Source organism: Sciurus vulgaris, assembly GCF_902686455.1.
Source record: "Sciurus vulgaris genome assembly, chromosome: 6".
Taxonomy (NCBI): Eukaryota; Metazoa; Chordata; class Mammalia; order Rodentia; family Sciuridae; genus Sciurus; species Sciurus vulgaris.
Genome location: NC_136466.1, coordinates 97,252,747 through 97,266,371, shown reverse-complemented (window position 1 = coordinate 97,266,371; position 13,625 = coordinate 97,252,747). Strand labels below are relative to the sequence as shown.

General features: G+C 35.6%; 1 long non-coding RNA gene across 1 annotated transcript; it reads left to right on the top strand.

The window, feature by feature from the left end:
• Positions 1 to 5,524: 5,524 nt before the first annotated feature.
• On the top strand, positions 5,525 to 12,581 carry LOC306663844. Its single transcript, XR_013764562.1, has 4 exons — positions 5,525 to 5,938; positions 6,956 to 7,717; positions 8,364 to 8,496; positions 12,518 to 12,581. It is a non-coding gene; the product is annotated as an uncharacterized lncRNA (long non-coding RNA).
• Positions 12,582 to 13,625: the final 1,044 nt, after the last annotated feature.

The window sequence follows — 13,625 nt, the reverse complement described above, 5'->3', positions numbered from 1 at the left end:
CAATTTAAACATAACTTCTTGCTTGTATCTTGCAATCTATGCAATATTTATTGCCTTTAACTTAAATATGTAAGTGTAAAGATGGTCTAAAGAATACATGTATGCATCTGGGGTTGTGGTTCAGTGGTAGAGTGCTTGCCTGGAATGTGTGAGGCACTGGGTTTGATTCTCAGCACCACATATAAATAAATAAGTAAAATAAAAGTTCACTGACAACTAAAAACATAAGAATACATGTTTGCATATGAAACACTCATTTGTTATCTATAAGTCCTTTTTACTTAATCCTTGCTCTACATTGTACAGAGCATAGTTGCAAGGTAGATATTACTTATGTATATGATCTACTGTTTTTTCTTTCTTCCACTCTCTTCAAATTTTTTTCCCTTCTTCTTACGTTCATGCAGACCACATTTATTATACATGTACTATTTCCTCGATAGAGTGAAGAATTAGAAGTGTTTAAGAAAAGGTGCTTGACAATTGTGGACTTGAATCCTCGCTTGCCTCTGATAAACGGGTTGAATGTGAACTCAATCTGCAAGCAGTCTTCATTTTCACATCTCTAAATTGATGATGCTAATACCAAATAGCACTTCTATGAAGAACAAAAATCACATGGCTTGTAAAAACTTTTCTAACAGCATATTTTAATAGGGCAAGAAGTGCAAGCCCATGAGGGAAGACAATGACCACTGAGAGGTGTAAAGGTAAGAGAATTAACCCTGAGGACAAACCTCCATCATTTCTGTGAGAAGTCTCTCCTGTGAATGCTGTCGTAGGTTAGGTAACTTGCATCTCTCTATTTCATAGACATAATTCATGAAGAAGTTATGCAGTGTTATGACATAGCAGTAGCCAGAGAGCTAGAACATTTGCGTTCCAGTTCTGATCATGCACTGGCCAGCATTTGTTGGACCATTTTACTTTCTGGGATACTATCTTCCTTCTCTCCAAATTTAGAGAATGAAATGAAATGATTGCATAGGATACTTTCAGTTCAAAAAAACATATATGAGTTTAGTTTTTTAAGACTTCTGCAACTGTTTGAAATACTGTTGTTGTTGTTTTTTTTTTTTTTTAGTGTAATTATTCCCAGATCTGCTACAGACAACATATAGACACTACATCTGTGCACAGTGGCCAGAAGAGTGAGGAGAATAAGTTGAAATATTGTGGTGAAATTTGATTCTGCTTTCTCAACTCCTAGAGACTTGGGCTCAGTTTGTAGGTTCTGGTACAGCTGGCCAGAAACACAGCATCTTATTCATGTTTCAGGAAGGAAGTAGTCTCTTCTGTACCGAAATGATCATTGCATTGGACAGAAGTACTGGGATACACCCATAGTTCGGTCACTAATTAACTAGGAAACATTGGGCAAAGAAAATGACTCTTCTTTTTCTTAATTTATCTTGTCTATAAAATGACTCAGATGTTCTAGACAACCATTAAATCTCCTAGTGCCAAATACTCAATTACAGCCTCAGAACAATTTGATTGATTAATATGTTAAAAAAAAATTTAGGTTGGAAGCCTCCCCTAATGTGTCAAAGCAGGTCAAATTACAAGTTTTTAACAAAAAGAATTCCTGTTGCTATCACCATTCTTAACCGCATGCAATAATTTATCTTTCATGAAAACAGTGATTGTTATATTATAGATATGGTCTTAAGGTCTCTAATGTGCTTTGAATTACTTGGAAACCACACACACATACACACACACACAGTTCTTATAAATAACAAGTGAATTTTCTTCCCCACAAGGATACTAAATTTAGTCTAGAGAAGAATTCCACATGCTTTTAAACATAGATCTAGTGTGTAATAGCTAAGATCACTTCCATTTACACAGATTTTTTTCTGCTGTTTCTCTTTTCTTAAGGTTTTATAATAATGAAGAGGGCCCTAAAGCTCTATAAGGACCAATAAAAAAGGTTTTATTCTCATGTTTGGTCTTATATTTATTTATTGGAACATCTTATATGTTTATATGTGTTATCATTCCTAAAGGAACCTTTAAGACTCAATATTGATTAAATGATGTTTTCAAAAGGAAAGAAAATATTACCATATTAAAAGTATTCCTTGATTGAAACTTCCTGTCTGGTTTTGGAATCCACAGTTGTGACAAATAGGTCTCTTGAATAAAGGAAATATGACCAGTGTGACAAGGGGAAGTAGGCATATTTGAAATATTATCTAGAAGATCCCAGTTTTACCAAAGGCTCTTATGGTGGATCTTCCTTTGAACTCCAGGAGGTTCTGAATAGCCACAGGCATACCTGCCTTGTGGGCAGTGTCCCAGCATTCATGATCTGAGCTTCTTTGATAAGTTCCTTTGATTTAACACAGTCATACAATCCTTCCTCTGAGAACTGCTGGTAGAAAGACTGAAACAATTGCTCAGTTTTCCAGGTTTCAAATCCTGGATCTTGGTGTGTTGTGAAAACAAGCTTCTTCTGTCTTCTGTTTCAAGAGGCAAGAAACAGAGCTTTTGGAAACTAAGCCAGTTGAACAATTATTCAGAGGCAAAAAATATATTAAGAAAATATGTGATTTTACCAGTTAACTTGCAGAAACATATTGCCACACTGTCAGGGAAAATTGAATGTTAATAGTTATAATTATAAAGTTAAACTTTGGAATCTACATGATCTTAAATAAAATGACCAGAAAACAAAATTAAGAGTATATTCTTCTACAAGCACCTTATTTCAGATTTGAACTCAAGCTCTGGTAATGTTGGAAGTGATGTTGTAATTCTGAAAAATGCAAAATTGACTTACTCTTACGTTTTGTGTTGATGTTCAGGTTGTTAATCAATAGTTATATTTTCCATCACAGTTCATTTATACTCTGGACTCAAGATATATACTGAGGAGTTCTTCTTCTTCTTTTTTGTTTTTTTATTTAAAAGACATGAAAATTGTACTGAGAAGTTACCTATACATATGAGAAACTTCTGTAAGTTCTTGTCTGAATTCCAGATAGCAAATGAACCTTCATGGGTTTCTAAGATGCATTTTTTTCTAAGATATAATTGTTATTATATCTATATTCATATAATATTAAATATATCTGTATATACTACATGTAATATGTATAAGTTTATATATATATGATTATGTATATGAATGAATTATAGGAACAAATTAAATTTTGAACTGTGGGAAGTAGGAATTCCTCTGGTCCACAACCTTTCCTGTTTCCTCATACCTTTATTTTAAATATTCAGATGGGGTTTTGGATAATCTCCTTACCCCTTTCTGCAGTTTCTGCTGTTTGTGTCCTTTCCCCTGGTCCTCAAAGCATTGCTTGAGATCCAGCTATAAAGCATTACCCTCTGACACTCTCCCAGATAGTCTGATGCTTTCTGTTCAAGTTGACTTTTTTCAATGAATATTTACTAGGTGGTTATTGTAGCTGGGGTATTTTAAGAGATGCCTTTTTAATTCCATATCCCCTTCAAATTCAATTGTTCTGTCTCTTATTCTGGTAAGGACCATTAGGAGGTTGCAGTTGAACTAATCTTATGTGATAAGGACTTTCGGCATTATCCACTCCAGGTAACTGCTGCCTTTAATTGGTGATTACCAAGGCCTTTAAGCTAACGTCTAGAATATGAGTCACCAGAAGTCAAGGCAAGGTCATTTGAAGGTGCTCAGCACTTCTCAAATCATACCATGCAGGGATTTCTCTATTCATCCAACAGCTGGAAGAGGTAGAACAGGAACTAAAGTTGGCTTTGCTGTTATTTTTAAAAATAATAGAAACAAAAATTATGAAGTGTTTTAAAACATGAGCTTTCAAAATTTTTTGCTTTTACTACTTCTACTTTCTTTCTAGTCTTTTAAAACTATTATTGTAATCAAGTTCTCCCAATAAAATTATTACATATTTCAAAAATCAAACTTGCTGCAACCAAAAAGTAGAGAAATAATTGCTTCTCACATTAAACTTCCAAGTTAGGCTACATTTGCATAACCTTATTAATATCCCCAAATTGCAAATAGTATCTACAGGAACATTTTTCTCTAAATGTTTGTCAACATGCTCTGTTGAAAATCAGAGAGGGTGAAATATTGTAATTTGATTGAATTGATCCAGTAAATCCATGAAATATAAAAAATGTAAGTCAATCCATTTGGAACTATTTAGTTCTACAAAAATTTTAAGATTCATCACTAATAGTACAAAAGTATGAAATACTTCATTTTAAATCCGATTTGTCATTTATATGATTGAAGATTTAAGAATAGTTTAGATACTTTTCTTCCACACATGAAGTAAGTTGATTGTTTCAACTGTTACCCTGCAAAGAGAATAGCTACGTAACTCAATAGTTTTTTTCTAAACCATAAAGTATTGTACAATGATCTATAAGATATAAAATAATACCATGGTTCTTTAAAAATCTTAATGTATTGCTTTTCAGCGTTCATGCAACAAATGAGACAACCAGAGCTGATTTGTTTGTTTTCAAAAAGTACCTTGGGAAATCATTGATTTTGTTTATAGGAATGTCTACCTGTTTCTTAAAATTAAATTTGAATTACTATAGATGGATTTCTTTCCCAAACATAAACATCTCTTATAGTTTGCCCTTAAAATGATATAAAATATTTTTATAGGCAAAGAAGCAAATACACTGAAAAGAAACCCCAGAAAACTCCTTTAAGCAGTTTCCTTGCATTGTGGGAACCAAATTTACCTTACAATTTCCTGCAAAAATGCTCAAAGATTTTCCTAAATCAATAGGCTTATGAGTTGTCTTACTGAGAATAATAGCACTTTTGATTACCTTTATTTTCTTTAGTTCCTTTAAATTTTGTGGGAAATTTTAACTTCTTGGTAAAAGGTGTTTTCATTGGAATAAAAAAAAAATGGGACTTTCAGATGCCTGTCATTTTCTAAAATGCTTTGAAGTTTGAATTTTCTATGTATATCAAGAGAGTTAAGTCCCTCTGAATAGAGTGTACTAATGATAAATTTAGGATTTCAAGAATCAACCTACATTACTGTTACAAAAACTGTACCTATTATTGACATCACACAGCCAGCTTTTGTGTGAATTTCATTTGTGACAACTATTTATTATACTTATCAAATGGCAGGAAAAAAGCTCCAACACTAAAGTTTTTTAAATAGTCACAGGTATTGAAAGTAGATGGCACTGGACCTATCAGATAATGTGGTAAGACAGTGACAAGAGGTCAAAGCAGTTGTGGAAAAAGAAAGGTAGTTAAGAAAGTGTTTAGAACTATTCAGAAACTCATTTTTTGACAAGAGTGCAATGCTTCTTTGGGAAGCCCCCAGAAAGTTACTGTGGTAGACAGAATCCGAAGATGACCCATAAGATTCTCTCCTCCTGGTGTGTAAGTCCCTGTCTTTGAGTACAAACAGGGCTAGTAAATTGTGATGGGGTATCTCCCTGGTGATTGTGTTACATTAAGTGGCAGAAAGGATTTTGCAGATGTTGCAAAAGTCCTTAATCATTTCACTTTTATTTAATAACAGGAAGATAAATATGGTTGAACCGGACATTGTCAAGTGAGATCTTAACAGAGGTCAGAGAAATATGAGGCATTAGAGAAATTCACCTGTTAACCTGGAAGAGGTAAACATCTATGTGACAAGAGGGTCTACGGAGGAGAGACAGGGCGAGGACCGTAGGATGGCTCTGGAAGCTGAATGTAACACTCCGTGAATGGCAAGAAATAGAATTACTGGTATACAACTTCAATTAAACAAATTCTACCATCAACAGTGAGCCTGGAAGAGGGTCCTGGAGTAGAACATGTGATTGTAGTCCCTGTCAACACCTTGAGGTTGGCCTGCTGAGGATGCAGTTAACTAATGTCCATGCTGTAGAGCAAGAAAACTAACATAATAAATTTGTATGGTTTTAGGTTGCTACACAACAACAGAAAATGAATGTAAGTGAGAATGATGCCTTTACATAAACACTATAGCTGTGAGGCTAAAAAGACAGGATCATAAGTGGCACTTAACTCTGTAGAGTCTTCTGCTAGCTGTAATCCAGAATCCAAATCAATCTGTGTCTTTTCTTGACTTTCTTCTTCTCATCAAATTTATATGCATATAGGATAATGCATTTTATATCTTTTGTAACATGTTTTCTGTCTTTGTTTTGTAAACAAAATACCTGTAACTCTTTATCAACATTTTTATCCTTACCTACCGCATCAATTGAGATGGGGTGACATGGATTTTTCATTCTATTAAATTATAAAAGCAAAAATAAAAGCCTAATTATAAAAGATAAGAAGTTATTTAATAGGTATCAATTGTTTCTAATTAGCATGGGGGAAAAGATTTGACTTTTTATGACTGTGATATAAAATCTATTATCAAAATTCACTTAATTTTTAAGACTTTATAGGTGAATAAAAATGTAGTAACACCTGTAAACTGATATACCACAGTATAAATTGGTAATAGTTTGAGAAAAGATTTGATATTCTAACTTAATAGCCTTAGAAATGTGCATAATTAGCACATTATACTTTTAAAGATTTTTAATAATAATTGAATATAGAAAATATTTTATGTAAGAATATGTTCTCTGTGATATTTTATGCAGTATTTAGATATTCCCCTGAACGAAAACCTCAATTAGGCTGAGTTAGCAAACTAGTATAAAACTCTTTAGTGACATGTTATGCAGTCATTAAAAAATGTTAAGTGAATCAGTACATTGTGTATAGTAGTTCTTATTATAACAAGCTAAGGAAAGATGGGCTATGGCGAATTGTATATACATTGTGTGATTACATTGATTTAAAGGTTGTCAAATACAAGAGTAATTCAAAGTCCTGGATAGAAATGTGTAACACTGTTTATAGTGATTATGTTTGGTTGATGGAGCTATAATAATTTTATTTTACTTTTTTGTTTTCCATTATTGGTATTTAAAAGCATATGTAATGAAGGTGCAAAAAATATATTGGAGAAAAGATATCCTCTTCAACAAATGGTGCTGGGAAAACTGGAAATCCATATGTAGCAAAATGAAATTAAATCCTATCTCTTACCTGTATGAAACTCAACTCAAAGTGGATCAAGGACCTAGGAATTAGACCAAAGACCCTGTGCCTAATGGAAGAAAAAGCTGGCCCAAATCTTCATCATGTTGGTTTAGGACTCGACTTCCTTAGCAAGACTCCTAAAGTGCAAGAACTAAATTCAAGAATCAATAAATGGGATGGATTCAAACAAAAAACTTCTTCTCAGCAAAGGAAACAATCAATAATGTGAAAAGAGAGTCTACAGAATGGGAGACAATCTTTTTCACATGCACATGAGACAGAGCAGTAATCTCCAGGATGTATAAAGAACTGAAAAAACTTAACACCAAAAGAACAAATAACCGTATCAATCAATGGTCGAAGGAACTGAGCAGACACTTCACTGAAGAAGGTATACATTTGATCAACAAATACATGAAAACATGTTCAACATCTCTAGCAATTAGAGAAATGCAAATCAAAACTAAGATTTCATCTTACTCCAGTCAGAATGGCAATTTATCAAGAATACAAGCAACAATAAGTGTTGGTGAGGGTGTGGGGAAAAAGGTACACTCCTTCATTTCTGGTGGGACTTCAAATTGGTACAACCACTCAGGAAAGCAGTATGGAGATTCCTCAGAAAACTTGGAATGGAATCACCATTTGACCCAGCTATCCCACTGGGTAAGTTCATACCCAAAGGACTTAAAATCCGCACACTACAGTGACACAGCCACGTCAATGTTTAGAGCAGCTCAATTTACAATAGCTAGATTGTGGAACCAACCAAGATGCCCTTCAATAGATGAATGGATAAAGAAACTGTGGTATATATATCCAATGGAATATTACTCAGCCATAAAGAAGAATAAAATTATGGAATTTGTGGATAAATGAGTGGAGTTATAGAATATCGTGCTAAGCAAAATAAGCCTATGCCAAAAAACAAAGGCCAAATATTTTCTCTGATAAGTGTATGCTGATCCATAAAGGGAGGGGGCAAGGGAAGAATGGAGGAACTTTGGATAGGGCAGAGGGCAGGGAGGGGTTGGGAAGGGGGTTGGGGGTAGAAAAAATGTTGAAATGAGACAGACATTATTACTCTATGTATGCATATGACTGCATCAATGGTGTGACTGCATGGTGTAAGACGAGAAATGAAACCTGCTAAAAATATGTACGTATGTAATGAATATATTGAATATATATGCCTTTAAAATAAGTTTTTTTAAAAAAAACATGAATTATATTCAGAAGTTTTTCCTAAAGAAAACAATATTTGAGACCTCTATGCCTTCTGAGGATAAATCCATGGTGCTTATCCTTGTAGGATGGTCGACATGCAGTGAGGTAGAGCCACGTATTTCACCTGTGCTGAGAAGACCTGTTGGAGATACCAGGCAGTGGTCGTGGGCCATATTCATCTGAGCTATGATTTGCACTGTTTTTTGGGGAAAAAAAAGGTATTTAAAAACAGAATAATTTTACACCAAACACTGCTTTTTCATCTTTGCTTAGAAATTTGAGTAGATCTGTCAAGATCAAGCCTGTGTTCTTACATGAAAGTAAAGGACTGAGCTTGAGCATCTCTCTTAGATGTGACCTGGTGGATTTCAGTTTCCCAGTCACTTATTCCCAATGGCTTGCCTGACGTCGAGATCCAGTATCAATTGCCATTCATCAACTGTACTTGCTCTCTTGCTAGTTTTGAAGTAGAAAAATATTTTTTTTTCTGTGCTCATTTCTCTTTCAAAAAATGGAAAATGAAAAATGGAGCTCAGAGGCTTCTTTGTTTCTCGAGCCCAGTATGCTTTTTTTCTGTCTTGGTTTTGCTGGCATTTATGGTTGTGACCCCTGGAGAGTAAAGAAATAATTGATTGGAAGCACCTAGTGTAACCTGAGCCAGATATTTAACAAATGCTAGTTTCCTTCCACCCATCCTTTCTTTCAGTTGTTTTTGAAACACTTGGACAGGGAATAAAGTGACTATAACATTCCCAGTGTCTGGAAGTGGAGCACCATAACCAAATGTTGAAATCAAGCGGGAGTGACTGAGACTGCATTTCCACTAAAGCAAGGAATGTAAAGAGGGAAGAGGGTATGATAGCCATGTAGATGACCCCAATTTTCTCTTTCTATCTCTCCTGAAATCGATGAGATTTCTCCCCAGAGCCAGGGAAGGGAGGAAGCCATCCCTTGCTGCAGTGTTAGGTTTCGGCTGGCTGTGTGTCTCTGGCCTCTGGGTGAGGTTAACTGTGCAAAGGAAAGTCACACTTTCAAAGCAATTAGATATTTTTTTCTTTCAAAACCACATTCGTGACGCTAATTCCATTTCTTTCCTGACTGTGTATAGGTGAATTAGCAAGAAACCACTACTGCATTGTTTCCTAGTCTTCAAATGAAGCCTAATTAAAGAAATATATAGTTTTTATTGAGCTGCAAGAAAAAGGGACATGGGGCACAATTAAGTTTGCATCAATAATTAAAACCATACAATTATTAATGTAGCAAATATTACACATTAATAAGAAATATATTTTGTCACCAAGTGCTGCATAAAATCCTTCTTTATAATCCATAATCCAAAAGGAGAAATGAAGAAAGAATATGGTGAAAACATTATAATTACAGCGTAGTTTATTACTCTTGGAAGTAGGATGTTTGCCACATTGTAACACCGTGTTTTCTAGGATGCAGTTGTTCTCAATTGGTTAAAAAATGTGGAAGATAAAGGTTAATAAAGATTGCTTATATGTAATAGAAATCTTCACTAGGGGTCTAAAATATTTATCAATCTGCTCAATATTTTCTTCTGATAGAAAGATTACTATGGCAGAGAAGAGAGGGACTTCCTCCACCCTTATTTTCTAAGTTCTCTGAGTTCCTGTTATTTTACTCCTGCCTTTTTGAGAGAGAGAGAGAGAGAGAGAGAGAGAGAGAGAGAGAGAGGAGAGAGAATTTGATATCAAAGTCAGTTTCCTGTTTCATGGATTACTTATTTAAATAACCCTTCTCTTCGTCATTAAAAGTCCTTTGGAAAATGTTAAGAAATGATGGTTTATTTGTGCCCCCTCCTGCCTCCTGTCCTATACTTCTTTTGTCAAAACACTATAACCTGCTACTGCAATTGGTTGTTTGCTTAAACGTGTCCTCTAGGCTTACACAGTACATAACCCATCATAGACACCAATGGCTCTTTAAGGAATAAGTGAATGTGGTTGTTTACCCAGGAGCTTCAGAGTGTTTGCCTCAGACCAGAGGCCAATGTAAAACCCTGAGATGGGGATTTGGGGTCAACAGAAAGGACCATTATTGAATTGCACATATCAGGAAATTGAGTGGTCCCACTATTCACAGTTCCCAGGTTACCCAAGTGTTTTTTGGCTTACATGGGTCTTGGGCTATTCAGGGGAGAGGAATTCCTGAGTGGAGGAGTAAGGTACAGACCTTGGGATGGAGCTACCATGTTAGCATGTATTTTGGAACATGTGCCCCATGTTCCATCAGGGGTAGAGATTTGGCATTATAATTAGGGTAAGCTAACATTTGATGTCTTTTTTCACAAGGGGGAAGGGTGCTGCTTTTAACTGCATTGTGCATGCCCTTTAATCCAGTTTCGACAGGATTGGGGACATTGTCAGGTTAGCTGTACTGCACATGCTTTTTTATTATGGTTTGAACTGAATGGAGGAGTCCTGGTCCATGCCTTCTGCTTTAGTGTCCTGTTGAGCCTATATTTGTTAGGTTAAGCAAATTAAAACCACCAAGAGATTTTAGTGAAGTGGAAATTATAAGGTTACAACTGACAGGTGGTAGGCATGATGAACTTGGGCTCTTGAGGCTCCTCCATTCTTTCAAGTTACCAACAGTTGGTTTGTCTAAATCAATATTAAGATGAATAATTTAATTGAACACCTCAATCCAACCCTATTGGTGAATTCAGTTTTTTAAAGTAAGTCTGTACTGTGAGCAAGCCATTGGGGATGATATGAAATGAAGGAGCATAGCTTTCTGCTTCCTAATCCAGAAGCAAAAAGATATTGTCTTGTATACTCTGCATCAGCTACTGAGGGGAGTTAACAAGACCAAATGGAATTTCGAAAATGGAAAATTAACACTTAGTTCTAAGAGTTAGGAAAAGCTCCAAGCAAACTTTTGGGACTCCTGCATTTAAGATGTATTGTAATGAATGGGCGATTTTTAGAAGAGAAAATATTCTGATTGGTTATGGTTAGGTTTGCAAAGAAGGAAGACAAGCAAGCGTAGCCGAGTGGGTATCACATGTCGGCATTGGCATGTGCTTCAACTTGACTGAAACACTTTCTGAGAGCAAGTCTTCAGGAAGTGGGTTAGAGCTCTGTTGAGGTGACCTTGGAGTGGTGGGCCTGGTAGTTAATCAGGCTCTTCGTGGCATGGCTTGCACAGCTGGACCTTCATTCGTTTAGTCTTGTGTCATTTATCTCTTTATTGGTGCTGGGGATTGAACCCAGGGCCTACTACTCTGTCACCAAGGCACATTTCCAGCCCCTAGTTTTGTCCTCCTTTAAAGTACATTATAGTCCCATTTGGCAGTTAGCTGTCTAAGGTTGGGTTCTCTAGCTTAGGTTTCTTTTCTATCTTTCATGGCTTTTGGTTCATGGTAAATACTAAGAATAAATTCAGACTTGGTTGATTTTTTTGTCTGATCACTGAATTTGTTGCCTTATCTCAAAGACAAAGTATTAGTAAGTGCTATAGTTTGAATCTTGATTGTCCCTCAAAGGCCCAAGTTATGAGGGCTTGGTCTTGAGCCCAGGGTGCTATTTTGAAGTGGCAGAACATTTATGAAGTGGGCCCAGTGGAAGAATGTTAGGCCACTGGAACCACAGCCTTGAAGGGGATGTTGGGCCCTTTTTCTCTCCTCTTTCTTTCTCTCTTTTTTTTTCCTATCAGTGCCACAAGCTGAGCAGCTTGCTTCACCGTGTGTGAGCCCAGACATGATGCACTGCCTCGCCACAGACCCAAAAGTAATGGGCAAACTGATCATGGACTGAAACCTTTGAAACCATGGACCAAAGTAGGTCCTTCATCTTTATAAATGAATTTTCTTAGGTATTTTTTACAGTAATGGAAGGTTGATGAACATAGTATTACATATTGCACTAATTTTCTTAAGTGTAGTCATTTTGTAACTGATGAAAACAGTTTGCAGAGATTATAATACCTATTCAAACATTACAATATGTTTTCAAGTGAGGTCAGAACCCATTCAAATCCTTTGTACCACCCTCTTGTAGTTTCTACAATGCAAAAGCTTTAACACTTTGTAAAGTCAGCCAAAAGAATGAAAAAAAAAATGCATTTCTGGGATAATAAGAGAAAGGCCAAAGAGAAGTCCTTTTCCACAAGAACCTAAATTTCACCACTTTTATCTAAGTGTTCACTGTGACTCAATCTCTCATGAATTTCCTTTTGCCTATACTAGGATTCTTTTTTTATTTGCAGAACATGGGGATGGAACCCAGGGACTCATACGTGCTAGGCAAGCATTCAACCTCCGAGCCACAACTCCAGCTCCATATGTTTTAATATCTCATCCCATCCTGGATTTGCAAAAATATGTGATAAGTCCTTATTTTAATTAATTTTAAAAACTGATACATAAAATCATATACATTATACATATTGATGAGGTACCGTTTTATTTTGGATACAAGTATACATTGTGTAATATGAAGTCCTTTTGGAAATAACATTAGATTATTATAATACTAGTTATTTCTTACCAAGCATTTGATAAATGCCTGTCACTGTGTAGCAACTTTACATACATGTTGTATCTATTCCTGTTGCAAGACTGCAAACCCATTTCACAAAGAAGTAACTGAATACCTCCTCCCCATAAGCTGTATTCAGATGTAATTGGCAAATAAAATTATATGTACTTATGGTGTGCAGTGTGATGTTTTGCAATATGTATATTTACACACACATTGTAAAATGATTACTATAATCAAGCTAATAAACATCTACTACCTCACATAGTTTTTTTTTTTTTCAGTGAGAACATTTAGGATCTACTCTCTGCAAATTCTGTGTGTATTCTAGAGCGTTTTTAACTATAGTCACTGTCTCGTACATTACATCTTCAGAATTTGTTCATCCCACATAACTTAAACCTTGTGTCATTTGATTAATATCTCTCCAATTTTTCTACCCCTTCACCTCTGGCAACTACTATTCTAGTGTCTGCTCCTATGAGTTTTACTTTTTTAGATTGTTCATATAAGTGAGATCAAGCAGTATTGGTCTGTCTGTGCCTGACTTTTCCAATCTAGTTTTGCCTTCAGATTCTGAAATCTTTTCTTTCACTTCCCAAACTACTGGCTTCTGGAATAGATTCAGGAACATGCTGACCAGGTCTGTTCAATTGTGTCCTTCTGAAGACTTGATTTAGATCAAGCTCTAATCCTGTGGCCCTTGGTCAGAAGACTCCTCTAAAAATCACTTCCATTTATTGCCTACCTTCCAAGTCCACGCTGTATTTGTGGATCAAGTCTAGTCTAGTTACAGAAAAACTATTGAAGGGCAGCAGAGTAAGATATGCTTCTTT